The sequence below is a fragment of the Kogia breviceps genome, chromosome 5, assembly GCF_026419965.1.
Source record: "Kogia breviceps isolate mKogBre1 chromosome 5, mKogBre1 haplotype 1, whole genome shotgun sequence".
In the NCBI taxonomy this organism is placed as follows: domain Eukaryota; kingdom Metazoa; phylum Chordata; class Mammalia; order Artiodactyla; family Physeteridae; genus Kogia; species Kogia breviceps.
This window is the reverse complement of record NC_081314.1, coordinates 89,551,989-89,573,439: the sequence shown is the minus strand read 5'-3', so window position 1 is coordinate 89,573,439 and position 21,451 is coordinate 89,551,989. Positions and strand designations below refer to the sequence as shown.

The window sequence follows — 21,451 nt, the reverse complement described above, 5'->3', positions numbered from 1 at the left end:
TAAGAAAAAAAGATGAGATACAGCATTAACTCAAGCAGGCCTTTTCCACCAGGATGGTGCTATTCACAGAGATGGGGTGGGGAATCAAGATCTCTTACTCAATTTAAGGTGCCTACTGGACATCCAATGTAGACAGCAAGTAAATGGTTCTATTTCTATGTGTAGAGGTCAGGTGAGAGATTAAGGTCAGATGAGCTAAAAATTTGGGGTCATAGACATACAAATAGTATTTAAAGCTATTGGATTGGAAGAGCTCCTCTAGGGTGTATAATGGACCAGAGAAGGAGGATCTAACTTAGATCTAACTTAGAAGGAGGATCTAAGTGACAAGTCAGTGAGATAGGAGGAAAATCAGGAGAGTGTGAGGAGTGTGAGGTCATAGAAGCCAAGGAGTGACATTATTAAAAAAAAAAAAAAAAAAAAAAAAAAAAGGATTATTTCACACTTTGAAATGCCGCTGAGTAAAATTAGAGTATGCCTCTGTATCAGGGTATAGACAATGTCCTGCAGCAAGGACACATAGTAAACAAATTAGTTAATTGTGTTACATTGTGATATAAAGTCCATCTTTGTTAAAAATAATAAAAATGTTGCCTTTCTTGCCATTCTTAGTAGCTAGATGTCAATCCTGGAAAGACAGTGTTAGTTTTAAATTTTTAAGCTGGAAGGAATTTTAGAGATCATCTAGGCCAAGTTTCTAATGTTATGGACAAGGAAATGCATTTGGAGAGGTGGAATGATTGCTCAAACTCCAAAACTGCAAAATGGCAGAAGTGGGGCTGTGATGCAGGTCTCCTAACTCAGGACAGGGCTCTTTCCCCTAAAAGAAAACCTGTGTTCATTGACATAAATTTGTTTTCATTTTTCCAAAATGTTATTTTAAAGTAGAGACCAAGACCCATTCAACACCTGATGTGCTGATCTCAAAGAATTTTATTTCAACAACCACATTCTCAATATAATTTGCCTCAACATTAGAGGTACAAACAGAACTATAACTTGATATTTTTCACATCACCTTTTCCTAATGTACCACGTACTTTTCACCTAACTGGTTGAGATATGGCAAGTATTCGAAAAATGTGTGTTGAATGAGGGCTTCCCTGGTGGCGCAGTGGTTGGGAGTCCGCCTGCCGATGCAGGGAACGCGGGTTCGTGCCCCGGTCCGGGAGGATCCCACTTGCCGCAGAGAGGCTGGGCCCGCAGAGAGGCTGGGCCCGTGAGCCACGGCCGCTGAGCCTGCGCGTCCGGAGCCTGTGCTCCGCAACGGGAGAGACCACAGCAGTGAGAGGCCCGTGTACCGCAAAAAAAAAAACCCAAACAAACAAAAAAACAACAACAAAAAATGTGTGTTGAATGAATACATTAATTGTTATACCTCATATCTAGAATTTACATAGGTACATACACTATTTCAATCTACGTTAGAATTTGATATAAACAGGTGATTTTTTTTAGATCTTCAAAAAATAAATTTCTGAAAAATTAAATTAATGCACTATCATAGAGAAAAATAGCATTTCTGGGAAGAGAAGGGTAAAACAAACAGTATCAGAAATATAAAAATAATACACCGTATTTTGTTTCCTGTGGAAAAACATTCATAGGAGTAGAATATCTCTAGAAATGAGTCAGGAAAGATTATGAACCCAGAATCACATTTTCATCTATAGCTTTAAAAATGTAGTTAAAAGAAAAAAAAAGTGTTTCCACTACACACTTATTACAATGACTAAAATAAAAAAATATTAACAATACCAAGGGTTGCCAAGGATGTGGAGCAATGGGAACTCTTATACATTTCTGGTGAGAATGCAAAATGGTATAGCCACTCACTCAGAAAACTGTTTGGGAGTTTCTTATAAAATTAAACATGCATATTTCATCTGACCTAGCAGTATGACTCCTAGATATTTACCCTAGAGAATGAAAACTATGTTCACACAAAATCCTGTACACAAATGTTTATAGCAGTCCTATTCATAATTGCCCCGAACTGGAAAATAAAAAACAAAAACACAATGTCTTTTGATGGGTGAATGTATAAACAATCTGTGATACATCCATACAAAGGAATAATATGAAGTAATAAAAAGAAACAAACCGTTGGCATAGGCAACAACACGGCTGAATTGTAAATACATTATGCTGAGTGAAAGAATCCAGTCTCAAAAGGTTATACACTATATGGATCCATTTATATGACAGTTCTCAGAAAGACAAAACTATGGGGATAAAGAAGAGATCATGGTTGCCAGGGGGTTGGTGGATAGGGGAGGGATAAAGGGATAGCATTAAGGAGTTCTTCTGGGTAATGGAACTGCTCTGTACCCTGATAGTGATGGTGGCTGTTACAAAAATCTATACATGTGTTAAAATTTACAGAACTTTAAACCAAGAAATTTATGAGTCAATAAAAATGTTCAACATTTTCAGGAAAAAAAAAAACCAAACAAAACCACTGTCTCACATATTGAATTATTGGAAAAGTATGGACTCAAACAAAGCCAAGGCTTCTCCTACCTAGAAGATAATTTGGTAAGAGATAATGCTGTTGGTAAAAAAGAAAACTGTAGCTCTGCCTCTGCCATCAGTTGATGAAAAATGAGAATTCTAATATAGCTTTAAGCATTTAATAATAATCCTGTTTACTTAAAATTTGGCCTCTATAGTTTATTACAGTCATTACTGTTTGAGAATCAAGAATAATACCAGCACTTGGATTTTATAAGTATGACTGGCCTCAGTAGCAAAGTAAAGACTATTACTTAAACTAAAAAGTTATTATAATTCATAAAACCCTAATGATTCTGTGAATAGACTACTCAGTTCAATTGTGCCTCTAACCCTGTAGCTGCAGTCCATTTTCACGGAAATTTAAGTTTTCAAATGTACATTTCTTTTTAAAATTGTGGTTAAATATATATAACATAAAATTTACCATTTTAACCATTTTTAGGTGCACAGTTCAGTAGCATTAGGTACATCACTATTATTGGCAACTATCACCACCATCCATCAGCAGAACTTTTTAATCTTTCATACTCTGAATGCATTAAACAATAACTCTCCACTCTTCCCTCCTCTCAGCCCCTGGTAACCTCTGTTCTACTTTCTGTCTCTATGCATTTGACTATTCTGGTACCTCATACAAATGGAATCATACAATATTTGTTCTTTTGGGTCTGGCTTATTTCACTTAGCATACTGTCTTTAAGGTTCATCCAGGTACTGTGTGTCAGAATTTCATTCCTTTTTAAGGCTAATATTCCATTGTATGTCTATACCACATTTTATTTATCCATTCATCCAGCAATGGTCATTTGGGATGCTTCCACCTTTTGACTATCAATTTTACAACCCTTTGACATTGTTGTCAGCCACCATTTATTTCCCAACAAATCAGACTCAAGGCATATTCTGGTACCCTTGAGCAATGTATGGCATTTCATTTTCAATACAGGTTTAAAGAGGACTCTTAAAATTTCATTAACTATACTTAGTTTCTAATTAATTATGGTAAAATCAATTCTATGTATATCAAATTTTTGTTCAAGTTTGGTCATTAGATTAATGTGTGTGCTTATGTGTGTCACATGCATGTCTGTGTGATAATACATAGATACAGCTGTATTATACTTAATGATAAACTTTATTATTGCCTGGTTAGGAAAGCAGTCATTATCCAGAATATATGGTTTTCCAGTGTGAAGAAGCATGTTAAACTTAACTGAATTGAAGATTTTGAGATGAAATAAGAGTTTGGTTCCTGTAAGGGTCTAGCATTGTAGCTAAACTCTACCCCTGACCAATTAAAACAGAACATCTAGGGTGAGGTCAATGCATTGGTATTTTTTTCTTAAACTTCATAGGTGATTTTAATGTGCAGCCAAGATTAGAATCTCTGAGCTAGAAAGAGATCCTGAGTCAGGGGGGAGTAAACAAATGAAAGTAACTGTAAAAGGCAGTTTGTGTCTAAAGCACTGAGGTGAGGAAAGATAAATTTAGAATTGTAAATGACAGAAGAACCATTCCAACTGGGAGAAATTAAGTAGCCTTTTAGTTAAAAGCAGAAGAGCAGAAGAGGTGTCAATTATAAGGATAATTAACATTTAGATTTTAAAGAGCTACAGAACCTAAACTAGAACATAAGCTATGAAAATGGTCTAAGGACTTCATTAGACCTTAGAGAGATATAAGGTGAGAATAAGATAAAAAGGTGAGCTATAAGGTGAGAATAAGGTAAGTAGGTAAAATATTTAGAAGACCAGGAGTTAACAGAGTTTTGGCTATATCAAGTCTCTTGATTGTGTGTAGATTTTTTTCTCCATTTAAACGTTTGTACCATCTGAGCTTTATAAGTGGAACATGAAGTAATTTCTCATCTAAGTAAACATTTATTTTATATAGAAAAGCATGGTTTGAATATATCCATTGACCTGCCTTGCTTCTCTTGACTATTCTTACCTGAAGTGTGACAAGGGTTCTGTGTGAGTTATATTAATCCATCCCCGGTAATTTGATAATGAACCATCTACCTCACAACCTCCTTCTCCCAGTCACTCCACCAAAGCTGAACGGCTATTTGAGCATTAAAAATGACCAGAACATTACATTATAGTAGCATCTCTAAAGAAAAAAAAAAAAATTCTCAGCAAGAATATCATGTCACTCAAATTTGAAATGAAATCTCTTCATTATAAGAGATGCAACCATTAAAATTATTTCAATGATTAAAACTAAACAAACTAAAAAGGTAGGATATTGCAAGAGCACTTTTCCTTTTCTTTTTCTTTCTTGCCATTTTGGAAAATGAAAAGAATGGAAGAGAAATGAACAATAACCACCTAGAAATAAACACTTAATATTTTATACAAGTTTTGTATCTTGCTTTAATCCCTTGACATTATATAAGCATTTTCTTATCTGATTAAAATCTCTTCACAAACATTATTTGTCTTTCTAACCACACCTCTATTATTTGTCACCTTTCTAGCTAGAGTGACTGTTCTCACCAGACTATTGAGGCTCAGGTAGGAGTCACATAAGATAAACAAGAATTCATGTTTTTTCTGCATAAATTCTTTAAACTGAAGGCATAGGACAAAGAAGTGAACCTACAACTTTGCGTAAGCTTGCCATAATCAGCTGCCTTTTGACTTCTTCAGTCCCCTAGAGTTAAGAGACACAAAAATAATTGCGAGCATATTCTAAAGGGAGTTTCCCACAACTGTAAATGGTTCACTCTGAGTCAGCACTCTCTAAAAGGAAGGAGTGGACAGCTGACTGGCTGGAAGTGGCAAGAAGACCCAACCCACCCAGGGTTGGACTCATAAGGGACCAGGGAAGATTTGTGCAGATGTAGAGAAAGTCTGGGGTATCAAAATATATTTTATTTTTTCCTTCATGCTTCCTAATGCCATAACCAATCACCTTCTTCCACTCTTGTACCCTCTCTCCTTTTTTTATTTGGGAGGAGGATATTCTTTCTTTCTCTCTATCCCTTCCCTCTCCCAGTCCCCTGATCCCTTTTCTCTCCCTTCTTTTTCTTAAAGCCTTTATCATAACTGACTATAACAAAAGTACATCTGTTTAGCTGTGGTTATTATACTACAACTTTCCTGTGTTTTTAATTTAGCTTATGGTACCTCTGCCCTTTATCCATAAAGGGTGAGTCGTTGTCAGGACTACTCTATGATGGAATCTAGAAAAATACAGTACCTCAGATTGTGCAGTCCTCTCTTGCCTGATTCCAATTCAGATGTTCTGCCCATCTCATTGGCTGAAGTCTATCCAAGCATATTCTAAAGGGGACCTCTGATGTTTGTTTTAAACCTAAGGCTTCTGGGTCTGCTCCTTCAATTACTTAAACTTCTATGAATTTTCTGTTGGGAATATAGTCCTGAAAACTTATCTTGCAGAAGGTTTATTTATTTGTTTATTTTTCCTCAGTGAGTAAGAGAAATAGAAGTCAGAAAGTCTAGTGAGATTTACAACAGAAAGAGAAGAATAAGTCAGATCCAGCCAGGAATTTGGAAGTGAGCAGAAAAATTAATTGACCTGGGCCGAGGAGAGTTAGTAAGGACTCTTGAAGAGGACAGTGAGGAAAAGGTAGAGAAACATTGGGGGTATCTATAATGTAGAGATATATTGTGGATGAAAGAGATGACAAAAAAGAAAATTAAGTTTTATTTTTTCTACATTGCAGGTTATATATTCAGAGAAACTATAGTAAAGAATCAAATTACTTTTAATAACTTTTGCTTGCTCAACTATTATTTCTTTGTACGTGGTTCCAGTCATGAACCTGTACCATGAAAAGGCTCAGCTTTACACACACACACACACACACACACACACACACACATTGTGCTTGTTAACAAGAACCAATACCATCATTTTTTTCACGTTTGTGTTCATATAAACACACAAATATATTTACTCATAAATATCTATTATCCTGAAAATTTGCTTTTTCACCTAATAAATTATGGTCATCCTTCCAGGTCAATAGCAATAGATATAATTCATTCTTTCCCTAAAGGCTGTATAATTTTCAATAACAACTGTACATATCACATGGTATTCATGTAGTCAAATTAATGAATGCAGTATTCTTTTTTTAAAGCAAATTTTACTAAAATTTTACTAAATTTTTACACAGGATACTCAACAAACACTTACTGAATACCTGTCTGGTGCCAGTTTTAGTTACTGAGAAAATTACTTAATTACCCATGGTTCTTTCCCTCAAAAGAAACATTTAAAAAAACAGTCCAATGTGGGAAATAAAGCAGTTTAAAAATATTTTTTTTAACTTGAGAGAATCTCTCAGAGAATTTATAATAAAGAATGGTTTAAAAATAAGTCTTTAAAAGAAGTAATTTATCACCGGCAATTTATTCTTAGTCATTGTTTCCAATGTATGAACAGTACTTAGCAGCAACAGGGTACTTCTCTGTATGGCGACTCAAGAAACAAGCTAATTTCTAACCACTAAGAGCTCAGATAAAGCACCTTACTCCTGAGACTTCAAAGTGATTTATAATTCTACTAATACTTTTACTGTGGTAGTAATACATGATATTTATGAACCATCTTTATTCTGTGGAACTCTAAATATCATTTGACTTCTTTGCATAATGTCTGTAAGATAGAGAAAAGTGTCCCCTACAGATAAGGAAAATGATCTTAACACAAAACTGTTTGACAATGCCTGAATCAAGTCTCTAGATAGTTAGCCCCTTGCTCCTTCCTCTCAATTACACTGGCTGTCTCTCTAGTGGTAACTGCAATGATTATGTGGATAGTATTATGTCATCAATCAGGGTCTTGTATAGCAGGATAGAGTCAGTTCTTATTAAAAAAACAAGAGCTTTTCATGCAAACTATTTCTCTGTCTGATAAAAGGACTTATACATAAAACTCTGCTGACAAGTTTTCTAGGTGAGATGAATCTAAGTTAACTAACTGAGCAACCAGTCTAATTGGTCCCTCCCACTTTCCAGTCCTACAAGAGGATAAGAGGACTGTAGCGTTAAATGTGTAACCCAGGCTCACAGCTATTCCTGGCAGCCCTAATCCACAGAGGAAAACAGAACTCAGTAACAACATTGACAATGATAACAATGTTAGACATATATTGGTTATTGATTATTTAATAAAGTTTTACAATGTTCAAATAAGGTAAACAAAGAACAGTTCAGTAAAATTGTAGCAAAGGTTAAACCAAATTTCATATGTTAAGTTAGTGCAACTGCAAATAAGTAAACGACTTTGTCAAAAATCTAAATCTTCTACTACTCAGTAACTATTATTTTCCTGTATCTCTGAAAACATTTTATCATAAGAAGTTTATAACCCTGAGAATCTGATATTAATCAGAAGACTGACTTCATTCTGTATTCCATTTCTCATGACCTGAAAGAATGTCAGTTCAGCATGGCCTCCTTCCTTTTCCAGTTGATTCAAAGAATGGTGCTTTCAAATTGCCATTTGGGATATATGAAGCGGTGCATTTGGAGCCAATGTGCTGCAACCTGAAGTGTAACACTCTTTATTGTTCTTGAGAAACGTGTGCCTAATTCCCTGGAAATTTACTGTTTCAAAGAGTCACAAGTCTCCTGATTGCTTCTCATCAGTCTTGAGGAGATTAGATAAGCTTCCTCCCTCTTACAAAAGCTTTTCCTTCATTCAAAATTCCTTTGAGAACAAAACACTGAACCAGAATTGGATTTTTAACAAAATATTATAATACTGTAGATAACATTTTTTTTTTTTTTTTTCTCCTGAGGAGACCCAGCAGTTCAAAACATATACTAATGTACTTTCTGATTTAGGGCTACTAGCCACATATTGGAAGGAGCAAGGCTGAGGTAAAAGAACAAAGTCCCTTCTGTGAAGCAGGAAGGATTTTTTTCACTGAGTTATTTTAGAAGACTTGAATGGACTGCTAAGGGCTTTCACACAGAAAGACTTGGAAGTCAAACTCAAGAAATAGAGGGGAAAAAACAAATACAGAACTATAACAGGTAGGCATTTCTTCTAATTACCATAAACTTGTTATGCTTACTGGTGCTATTCTATAGCGACAGATAGTTTTAGAATAATTGTTCAAGTGTAACAACAGTAGCAATGACCTCAGAAATGAAGGTATATACATGTGGTGTTGCAAAAGTTGACACGGAAGGAAATTCAGGATCATGTTTGCAGTAGGACCTGCCATCAAAGAAGTTTCAAACCTCTCCCTCTTCCTCTTCTTCCATATTGTCTCTTGCCCTCTCTCTCTCCCTTACTCCTTCTTTCCCTCTCTCTCTCTCTCTCTCTCTCTCCCTCTCCCCCTCTCTCTTTCCTTCTTTATCTCTCCTGCCCTCACCAAGGAGTTCACTTCTAATGTTGTCCTCAGTGGTCATTAGAAAACAATATTAACAATTGATAAATACGTTTGGATTTTCTGCTTTGCATTTTTTTTAGTAGCAGTAATGATGAGCACTTTTATTGACCTATATCTCTGATCAGGCTTATAAGGCTTCAAATAAGTTAGACTTGAGAAGGAAAATGTAAACCTTATTCTTTTTTATTGGTCTGATAAACACAATATTAACTTCTTTCACTTTTCAAAGATGTTTTCAAGTACAATCAAGGTTAGTAGTACCATTGTCTGCGATATGCTTGGGACCTTGGGCACAGACACACAGTGAGTCAAGATGATGTAGTGATGAAAGACTAATGTCATGGATTTGACCAACCTTCCAGCTCTTCATTTCTGAAAGATGGAAAAATATATAGGGGCTCTATTTATTTCCAGGCAAGATGATATAACTTAACCATAAAAGCATCCTGTCAACATATTCTCTTTTTTCTTGGGAAATCTACGAGAGCATGTATTAAATTCTACTTTGCCATATAAGGAGTTGAGGTATGCAGACCACAGAATACTAGCATCAGGAGAAGAGCAGACTTGGAGGTGGGTGGAATAATGGAAAGAATACTTGGGGTCAGAGAGACCTGCGTTTGGATCCTGGCTCTGGGTTTTACTAAGATGTTGGGCGGCGGGGTGCTATTTTATCTCACTGTTCCTCAGTTTCCTAAAATGTAAACTAAAGGTTATAATACTTATTTTGAGACACTGTTGTGAGAATTAAATGTAAAGAGCTTTATGCAGAGAGGGCACCTGCTAAACGTAACTTTTTTCTTTACCTTCCTAACTTTTTAAAAAGTTTTTCAGACATTTGGATTGTTAGAGAACTAATGGCCTCTGTGACCAAATAACCTGAAGTGATAACAAAATGCAATAGATAAAAACACCAAACAGGAGATAGTACAGGGTTTGAATCAGTTAGGTCTGGCATCAATACAAAACTCACTTACTGGCTTTGCAATCTTGGATGTTACTTAATCTTTCTGGATCTCAGTGTTCTCATTATAAAATGGAAATTATTCCTGCTTTGCTGAGTGGTTGCTGAGGGTGGTAGCAAGGATTAGAGACAACTTTTATAAAGCAGCTGGTACATTAAGTAAACAGATTGTGAGTAATATTTATTGTTCAGATTTTTATTAATTAAAACTTGTCTATAGATTCATCTCCTATAGTTAATATTCCTTTTTCTACCCAAGACCTTGAAAGGGCTACAGTAGGGGCTTTGATCACAGATTAGTTGGTTTGGCTGTGGTAATCTAGCTCTTAAGCATTAGAATTACAGTTCCAGCCCTGCCATTAACTATTTAACTGTATGACTTGAACAAGAATTCTAGGCCTAAATTTTGTTCATCTCCAAAATGAGGAGACTGGAATAAATAATTCCTAAGGTTCTCTGTAGACATAATATTTTGATTCTGGTGTCTTTTTACTCAGTTGCAGTGGATAAGTACTCATATCTTTAGAGCTTAACCTACTTCTCTATGGTTTAATTTTCACATTCCCTCTACTCTATTTCTTCTTTAATTGCAAAAGGGGATAATTTCTATCACTTTGCAAACAAACCAATATCTCTATTCTGATTTAGTGGCATTCCAAAATATTAATTATCATACTTTAAAACAGTCTGGATTATTTTAATCCAGAAATTCAGTCATATTATAGGTAGTATTAATGAGGATAATGATGATTCATTTTCAAGGGTTTCTATGCCTCCAGGCCCCTGGCCATTGCACATGATAAAATACATCAAAATTTAAAATAAGATTAAGGTTTAACAGTTAAAAACACATTCTAAGAGTAAAACACCTTTTTGTACTCATTTCTACACTATACAACGAGCACTTAAAAATAAACAAAAATAACAGATTCATTAACCAACAACAGAATTTTAATAATTATTAACTAGAAAGGAAATAAAATTAACTTGACCTTATTTTAGAAGGTTGTCAGAGACCTATTTTGGTTATGCAGATGGGAAACATGTTGTGAACTATTAGACCTCTGTTTCAAAAGTCCAAGTCCTCCTCAAATTCAGAAGTAAACCTTCAGTGAGGATTCAAAATGAATATATAGATGCTATAAGCTTACGTATATTATGTACCTTTGAATTATCTTCACCTTGTTCTATTCTTAAGCTATTCTTCAATTAATATTTATTTACTCATTTACTTACTTTTTTTTGCTTGTCTACTATGTGCGTTTCCAGGGTATTCAGAATAAAATCCAAATTCCCCACCCTGGCTACTTCTCTCCAGTCACTCTCCTCCTTTGCTTCTTTTGCTCTAGATACTCTGGAATCCTTTTATTTCCTTGAATACACAGTTTGTCCTTGCCTCAGGGCTTTGTCCATGCTGTTTCTGTTGGGAGCTTTCACCCCTCTCAAACTTCCATCCCCACCCCAAATTCTTCACCTGGCTGATTCTTTCTGTCTTTCAACCCTCAATTTAAAGGACACTTTCTCTAAGAATTCTTTCCTGAGCACCCAGTGGACAGTACAATAGATTTTGCCCACCCATTATTGTCTTGCGTAGCAATTAGCTCTTCTCATGGACTACAATTTGTAATTTTGTAATTATTTGCATACTTATTTGATGTCGGATTCCCTTAGAAGACTATAAATTTCATGAGACACTAGGGGATTGTTTCTTTATTCCCAATATTAAGCATGGTTGAATAACGAATTAATGATTCTATTGTGGTAGATTCTATAGGGTTGAGAAATATTAATAATTAAATATGGGGTCTATCCCTAAGAATTTGCTTTCTAGTAAAAAATAAAATAAAGCATGCCCATAAATATTGTTTAAAAATATAGAAAGTAATTCATGTCTCAAAAAATGTGTAGGAGGGTGCTGTATTAGGTTTTTAGGCTGCTGTAACAAATTATTACAAACTTGTTAACTTATATAAATTTATTCTTTCACAATTTTGAAGACCAGAAGTCCAAAATGCGATTGTTGGCAGGGCTGCTACAGGTGCTAAGTGAGTTTGGTAAGTAGGGGAGAGTGGACTATTTCTGGCTAGGTCAGGGAGATAAGGTTTCATGGAATAAATAGCATTTAAAGTAACCTGGAAGGATGGATTAGATTTGCATATGGCAAAACAGAATGATGGCCATTCCAGATAACAGAAACAATACTAATAAATGAGGGTGAGGAAATCTGGCCTGAGTGTATGGTATATTAAACCATAAAATTAAGTCAAAAATGGGGACAGAATTAGATTTTAGAGTGTCATGAATATTGGTTAGGCATTGTTTGGTAATTACTATAGAATATTAAAGTTTTTTCTGAACAAAAGTGACACGATCTTAGAGCTCCTGCTTCATGAAAACTAATGGGGCAACAGTGTTTAGGATGAACAGGTCCCCCTCCCTGCTTCTCCTGACTAGGAGATTAGTACAACCAAGAGAAGATGAAAACCTGACGAGGACAGAGATACCAAAAAAGGAGAATTACTGGCCACTTATTGGATACTTGGGGGGTATAGGAGAGGCAAGAATGAGATATTTTGAGCCAAGATGACCTGGAGAATTGGGGTGAAGAAAATTAGGATAGTCAAAAGAAGTATGATTTTTAACTAGGAGGATAATTACTTGATATTTTGATTCTGAGAAACTGGTGTGATATCTATATAGTTGAAGATTTAAATAAGGAAACTGGAAATACAGTGCTGTAGTTTGGGACTTAAGATATAAATGTGTGTGCTATCAACAGTGAAATAAATGAAGTCATACAACCCTGCAAAACAGTGTCAAATCATGGAAGAAGTATGCATGTGGCGTTTGACAGACATATTCACATCCTATCTCAACCAATTACCTTTTGTATGACCTGGGACAAATTGCTTAATTCTTCCACTTTCTTGTTTGTGAAAAAAGGGGAAAAGAATATTATCCCTTAGTCAGGATTACCTGAGTTGAGTATTTAAAAGACCTATCATCTTTAGATCTGCTTTCATATTTTGGTGGCATGATTCCCAGTAAGACATACATTTATTTTTCAATCCATTATCTTAAAAATATGTAACACACTCTTTTTACAAACTTTTTTTCTTTGATTCTATTTCTTAAAAGCATATTGATTGTGATCCTCTAAACTGATTTCATGACCTATGAATGAGTTGCAACCTATACTTTGGAAAACATTGGCCCTAACCAGCATTCTATACTCAGGTCACATCAATACCATTGTTTCCTCAATTTCCCTCTGCCTAGGCTGCTTGCTAACATGATATTATTCCTTGATGGTCCAGAAGAAGTGATAACCATTTATTTCCTCTACTACACCCATAAAATACTTTGTCTATAAGAAAGATGTATCTGTTGTCCAACTACTACTCTGGTCTCTTTGGATTGCCAAATGACAGAATCCAATAAAGGAAACCTGAAATAAATTACTAGGGCAAGTAATTCATTTTAAATTATTAAAGTTTATTTCAATTTTTCCAGACCCTGAGAAACTTTTCTCTGATGGAAATGACTCCTGGCAACAATGACATTCTGACACCATGCCTGATGCACCCTCTTTGGGAAGTCTTACTTCCACGTCACAATGGCTGTGTTCAGATTACCAGTTTCATTTTGTCTGTAATCCCAATTAAACTACTGAAGTTTCTAATGGTCTTCTGTCCACTCTGTAAATCATCATAAAGAATATTAAACCAACCACATGAATTTGACTCTGTGTGACTCAATGCACAACAAGAGGCACAATACCAAAACGCATAATAAAAAAATAACAATTTTTTGATAACAATAAATGCTTTTAGAATACCCTTTATATATGAATTTTGGAATCGTTAGTAGAGGGGACCACAGTTCAGTGGATCTCATAAGATGAGCCTAAGGCAATTTGATCCTCAGCAAACACAGCTCAGACCCTGAGTGTAGAAGAAAGATCAAAGCCTCAGAGTCCAAAGTTGGGTTTACTCTCAGGCCTAGATGTCTGCGGATGATTCTCATTGGTGATCAGTATGGTTTGGGTAACCTGCATGCCCTACCCTGGGCCTCAATTTACTTATTCCAAAATGGGATGACTGGACTTTTATTTCTTATATCCTTTCTACCTGTAACGTTTGACGATGTTCTGCCTTTACATCCCTTTCACCTCAACCTTTTAATCTTAAAAAAATGTGAAATGTGTTTATAAAGTTCTTTGATGTCCCTATATGTTATTCAACATGATAACAGTACAATTCATGAAGCCTAAATTTTATCATTTTAGCTTTGCCTCAGAGGCCGAGTTTTATGAGAGCCTTAATTTGTACCACCAGAAGCTAATTTAATAAAAATGAAGGGACCCCTTTTAGAAATAAATTAAAATTGGTGGGGGAGGGCAGATAACTTTATGCAAAAAAAAAAAAAAAAAAAACCCAAAAAACCCCCAGGAAACTAAGCTTAGAAGGGGTCAAATTGTTCTGAGTTCTAAAGAATGCTGTGGTCTTATTTGTGCTGAGAAACTGGTCCTGGCTTTTGACGCACTGAAAGTAGAAGTTTCTAATGGAAACTTCCCAAATCTCTGGACTCTTGACCCAATACCTTTTGTACCATTTGCCCCATTTTCTTGAAGCACAATCTAATGCATAGCAATTAGACAAACAGGTACAGAGCACCATCCATCCTAGAGTCAGGTAGATTTATCTTTGGGACAGCTTCAGTGTATGGGATGTAAGACACAACTTAAATAGAAAACTAGTGAAGACCACTTCACAGACAAAAAGGATATGTATGAATGGGCACTTCTCATTCTGCTCAGGTAAAAGAAGTATAAAGTCAAAGAGGAGAAAGACTAGGCGACTGATGCCTAATGTTATGTGGTAAATAGTAGGTTTCTCTTTGACAAATTCCTTTATAATTTTCTTCCTGAATGTCAAAAACTTTATTCAACCCATCTTCACAATATTCTCTGAATGAATGACTCCTACAGTTCTGACTTAAATTTTCTAATTGTACTAATAACAATAGCTGTTTCTTGATTACTACTATTATGCCAAGTACAGGGGATTACAAAAATCAATAAGAAATATACCCTGATTTTAGAGACCTTACCATCTATGGTTTTCGACTGTGGTAGTTATGACAAAAATAACAATAACCATCATGTATTCACTCATACCGTCCAGGCACTGTGCTCAGTGGGCAGCATATATAAGCTGCCAAAGTTCCCTCCAGTTCACCAGATACCCTGACAGTGAAGTGATCTTGCTCTGTCCATGCATCTACTCTCAAAGAAAAAAAAAAAAAAAAAAATGGACCTAACAGGAATTCAGACAATAGGCAGGATATTTAAGCAACGTCAGAACTGTCTACAGTAAACATACAAGAGCAGTAGTCAATAATGAAAGAATGCAGTAAACCAAAGTGAAAATGGAAGAAATCATCTGAATCACCTTTAGTGTACTCTGTCGAGAGGAACTGTGACACTTTGAAAACCACGATGCAGTAAACCTCACATCCGGCATTCCAACAATGACACAAGGAGATGAATGCCATTTAAGTGTTTTAAAACTCTAGCAAAAGACCTCATAACACATTAAATTGTGAAACTTCGGAAGACATCATAACCTTCTGGACTTCACTATGAAAATGAACATTTTGATCTAAAATTTAAAAAATATAACACTGAATTTCCTTGTAGTATTTCATAACCTTTGAGTGCAGCATTAAAATGCTTTTCTTTTTTCCCCCACCAACTCTAAGCTTCTGTTTTCTTACCCTGGGCGTCTGAATCTTTTATATGCTTGGGTTCTATTCACTGCCTGTTATTCAGACACTGAAATCCCAAATGTTAATTGTTCTTCCAAGTACATTGACAAAACAGCAGCTAAATAAGGGTAGACCAGACTGTGGTAGACTCTGACATGCATTTATGGAACAATGGGGCTCTGAGAGACAGCCTTGTAGCTCACGGGAAGACATAAGATGTGCTATTTTGACTGCTTCATAGCAGAATGGGGAACACACGCACACAAGGGAATTATGCATTTTACTTAGTTTTGCCCAAAGTCCTCAAAGCAACAGAATCTTGTGATGTCATCATGAACTTTCTTTCTCTCCATTTACATTGACACAAAGGCTAAAAATTTCTAATGACATCACAAAGGAAAAAGGAACCTACTTTGATTCCATAAGAAATCTGTTACCTTCTAAGAGACTTGTACCAAAATGTAAGAATCCTTCCTGACAGGGTGTGTGTCACTGTGCTGATGCACGGTGGGTGACACCCTCCCTAATGCAATTCAAGCCAGCCAAAAGAAAGGATTCACAATTTAGGTTGGATAAAAAAGACATACTGAATATTGAGCCTTACAAATTTTCTTTTTTTAAAGAAGTAAATCATTTAAACATGTATTTCTTCAGGGATATTCAAATTTTTACTCATGTCTGGTTACTATGTTACCAATATTTTTGTCCTTTTTTTGAGTTGGTCACAAAAACACAGAGGAAGGTAGAGGAAGCTTTCACTTACAAGAATGCGGTGCAGCTCAATCTTTTGTTTTTAAGGTGCAGTGATTTCAGTCTGTAAATGTAACTTCAGGCAGTCTGAAAAGAAACAGGTTAAAATCTCTTTCAGTTATAATTGGTATTTCAGATTTAATTAAAAATTAAACTTTCATAATGTTTCACCATCCAAAGCAATGCATTATCAGTCAAGCGTGGCTTTTTTTTTTTCCTAAGGAAAAAAAAAAAAAAAAAAAACCTCTCTTCCCAGAGTCGTTTTTTTTTAATGAAAAGAAAAGGATCTAAAGAGGAAAAAAAGCAATTCTGAAAAACAAAATATGCCGCCATGTTAAGGACTTCATAATGATATGACTAGAAGCTCAGTGCTTCTGAATTTTACCTATATTCTGATTTTTAAAAAACTCCTAAATAATTCCAAAGCCTCAAGATTACATAAAATGTTATTTCAGAGAAAAAAGAAGAAAATCTACAATCTGAATACACATATTAAAGGGAAATATAACTTCAAATAAAATTGGAAAAAAATGTTACATCTACTACTTTCAAATGACTGAATTGGTGGTGGGGCAAATGGTGAAGTAGAGGTAAAGGAACATATTTAGCAATACAAATGCCCATTGCAAGGTATTGTGGGTTTAGTGCACTCCAGACCACATCATATTGTATAGCTAGTCACATGCAGCACTGCTATTTGAAGCAACATGGGAAAACCATCAGGGTTTGAACCAGCCTTCTTGATTTAAATAACTGTGAACACGTTTAAAAAATACCTATTTTTAATCTTTGAATTAAGAGTCCAGGCATTAAAATAAAAGTATGTCATAAATACTTGGGCTTAAAATGTCATACTAATTTTTTCAATCCTTCCTTTCTTTATACAACACCATCTATGAATAAGATAATAGTTAAAAAACAGACTGGATTAAGTCATCCCTATTTTTAGTTTCAAATAACTGACACAACAGGTTTAGAAAAACATAGCTTTTTAGTGTAAAATGGAGATAGAACAATTATCTTTCTTTTACAGCATGGCAGTACATTTTTAATATATTTGTAGCACTAAATGTGGTATGTTTATGTCCACCTTCCTATTAATGCAAGGTAATATTTTAATATCAACATATATGAGAGTATGATCATAGATCAGCCCTGAAATTGCATCTGTTTTTAGAAAATGCATCTAGTTTTTACTTGCGAATTCTATTTTCTTTTTCTCTTGTATTATACAGAGGAGTATTTTGGGTATTGTGTCTATTTGATGTATATAGATTTTAAGTTCAAACTGGCTTAAATTCACTAGGTCTATCCATGAATGGATCCAAAAAAAAAAAAAGTCACTGACATTGACTAAACTTTTCCCCTGCTTCTCACATGCCTGAATTAGACTAAAAATGCACCAGTGTAAAGACAGAAATTATGGAGGCGTCACCAGGGACAACTGACTGAGAGGAGGGGAGTTCACATATTTCCTTATAAGGCAACAAAACATTCATAAAAGAAACTGACAAAAATAACTCATGCTCAGAAATAATAAGGAATAACAATAATCCCCAATAAATGATTCAGAAATACAAAAACTGTTCACCTCTATATAAATCTGAATCACCAACTGGTATTGTTCTACTCACCGATCACATATGGTTAGTGAAACGGATTCAACTGTCTAGTTCAGACAAGAAAGGGTGATAGAAACTAGGCTGAATATTTATATATAAACTACTTAACTGACAACCAGCAGTTCAATTTAATCAGTCAGATTTCCTTTTCCTTAATTCACCAGATGTTGAGTGAATTGAACTCTTAGTTCAAAACAATAAAGCAGTTTCTATGAATAGAAAGTCAAGTTATATTCTCCTCTTCTCATGTCATTCCTCTTTCTCTTCTTTGACCTTTCTCTTCCCTTCTCTATCTCTGCCTGTTTCTTCCTTACTTTCACTTTCTTCCTTATTTATTTTCTCCCTCTCTCTTCTCTCTTTTTTTTTTTTTTTTTTTGCCCCTTGGTGAGGGTAATGAAGCTCAAAAATAACATCTTGTATCCTGTTGAGGGAAACTTGGTCACAACTATCCTTCCAGATGACAAACTCATTCTTAAATGTCTGCTTCCCAATCCAAAGAAAACAGAGCAATTGAGAAAATAGAGATGCAACATCACTTAGCACTACCAACACCACCACTTTTAATTCCCATGTTACATTCATCACAAGGAGGACTGAAGTTTATTTACGTTATCCCCTAACCTCAAATAGGACCACAAATAAGACTAATAACAGGACCATTTTGTGGCACTCAGGCAAACGGCTGGGCAAAACAGATGGATCTTACTTTGCGCCAGGACTCAAAAAATGCAGTCGCCAACACACTGTTGGCGACTACATATCTTGGCCCAAGGATGGACCTGGAAGTGGGACCAGTTGTCTTTGATATGAATACTGTTCCTATTCATATCTGCCTCATGAGAAATCATTAACTCTGTTCCTATGTAGTGGGGTTAAGTGTTGGGTAGAAACTCTTTGGAAGATTGATCTTCGAAAAAGTGAAATATTCTGAAGGCATGTCAGATTAGATTAAGGAGCAGAGAAGTTAGGACTAGGACCTTATTTTTGGCACTACTGTCTACTTTTCAACTTCCTGTTTTTTTCAAGTTCAGTACTGTACACTGAACTCACTTTTAAAATACTAGATTTCCCGAGTATGTGTCATCAATAAGAATAACTTGCTGCTGACGTTTTGGGTTCCAAAATCTGTTAAAATTTTTTCAAGTTATCCAGATCAACCTCAGTCATTATTAAAACTGACCACCAATGTCAGACTTCTTTAATCAAGACAGAACTATGCAAGGCTTTATAGAATACACCCAGTGATACACTGGGGAACAGCTTAGTAATCAATGCAAATTACAAAGCCCGGAAGAATGCTTCTCTTGGCAGAGACTATTTAGCAAAAGAGTTGTACATTCTGCACTAGTTAAAGATTCTGAATGGCTTTCCAGATAAGTAGCAAATGAATTATATTACAGTAACCCATCCTGTAAGTCTTCAAGGCCAAAAAACAAAGCCCCAGACAATAAAAAACTGAAGGGGGGTGAGGAACTGTAGATCTTAGTATTGATTAGGAACAAAGGACTGCTTCTGACCACACTCTACTTTTTAAAATCCTCGAATAGGTAGGAGTTTTAGATATCACCAGGTCACAGAATTTCAAGGAAAGAGCAACAAAGCACTCCAGTTTAGGAAGTCTGTGCTAATACAGGCAATTCTCTTAATGCTTTCCCAACTATTCAGCACCGACTGTATCTTGCTCAGACTGTTTTTGAGAGTTCACTCACGTCTCTATGATTTATTCATTCTGACACTGTTCAGATTTGATTTTGAACAGACAAGCCCTGTTTGTGGTCAACATAGAGACCAAAGTATAATGTTTTAATTATTGATCTTAGTCTTTTTTTTTTTTCCTTTTCACTTACAACTTTTCTTAGTGTGAAATATTTCAAACATATGCAAGAGTAGAGAGTATAGTAAAATGAACTCCCCACCCCCTGCAAAGAAAAGAATTCTTATGTACATTGCTTTATTGCACTTTATAGATACCGCATTTTTTACAAATTGAAAGTTTGTGGCAACCCTGCATCAAGCTCTTCTACCAGTGCCATTTTTCCAACAGCATTTGCTCACTTCATGTCTCTGGTAATTATATCTTGGTAATTCTTGCAATATTTCAAATTTTTCATTATTATTTTATTTGTTATGGTGATCTGTGATGAGTATCTCTGATGTTACTATTGCAAAAAGACTACAACTAGCTGAAGTCTCAGATGATGGTTAGCATTTCTTAATCAATAAAGTATTTTTAAATAAAAGTATGTACATACATAATGCTATTTCACACTTAATAGACTACAGTATAGTGTAAACATAACTTTATATGAATTGTTGAAACCAAAAGATTTGTGTGACTTGCTTTATTGTGGTGGTCTGGAACTTGAACCTTAATAATTCTGAAATAGGCTTGCAGATAGAAATACAATTGACTTGTGTATAATGCTCTTGTACCCAATGAGCTTGCTGAACCATTTATTAGTTTGTGTGTATGCATTCCTTAATATTCTCTACATACTTATGACATTTTCTGCAAATAAAAGTTTTACTTTTTACTTTCCAATCTGGACGCCATTGGTTTCTTTATTTTCTGTCTCTTACTTTTTTTTTCTTTTCTTGCTTTATTTCCTCTTTTTCTTTTTATTTATTTATTTTTCTTACCTTTCTGTACAGAAACTCCAGTACAATTTTGAACAGGAGAGGGGAGATCTGACAACCTTGCCTTGTTTCCAATCTTAGAGAAACCCATCAGTTTTTCATCATTTAGCATGATATTAGTTGCAGGTTTTTTCAAAGTGCCCCTTATTTAGGTACAGAAGTTCTATCCCTAGTTTGTTAAAAGTTTCTGTCACAAATGCATATTGGATTTTCTCAAAATTTTTTGTGTGTATCTATTGCCACAATATATATACATATAGATACAATATACATATAGATGCAATAGATATACTTATGTGGTTCTTGCCTTTATTCTACTAATATGTAATATTACATGAATGGATTGTTGGATGTTAAACCAATCTTGCATTACTAGGATAAATCCTACTTGGTCAGGGTGTAAATAATATTACAGATTGCTGTACTTAGGTTTGTGAATATTTTGTAGAGGATTTTTGTTTCTATATTTATGAGGAATACTGGTTTATTTTCTTACGATGTCTTTGCCTGGATTTGGTCTCAGGGTAATACTGTTCTAATAGAATGAACTGAAAAGTGTTCCTTTTTCCTCTATTTTTGGAAAAGTTTGTGAAAAATTAGTATTATTTCTCCTTTAAATATTGGCTAGGATACAGTGAAGTCATTTGTATCCAGACCTTTCTTTGTGGGATGACTTAGTTAATAATTATATCTTTTTACTGTTATAGGTCCATTTAGATTTTCTATTTCTTCTTGAATCAGTTTTGGTAATTTGTGCATTTCTAGAAGTGATACCATTTTATCTAAATTATCTAATTTCTTGGAATATATTTGTTC

The 21,451-nt window shown here is 35.0% G+C and overlaps 1 protein-coding gene across 32 annotated transcripts in view; it reads right to left on the bottom strand.

Annotated features, from left to right (window-relative positions):
* The window catches only part of ZBTB20 (zinc finger and BTB domain containing 20), an 802,591-nt gene that overhangs the window by 441,413 nt on the left and 339,727 nt on the right, over nucleotides 1-21,451 (bottom strand). For all 32 annotated transcript variants that reach the window (XM_067034564.1, XM_067034586.1, XM_067034587.1 and 29 more), the window contains one exon: nucleotides 16,390-16,463. The gene's annotated coding sequence lies outside the window, so the exon portion shown is untranslated. The remainder of the gene's footprint in view (nucleotides 1-16,389; nucleotides 16,464-21,451) is intronic.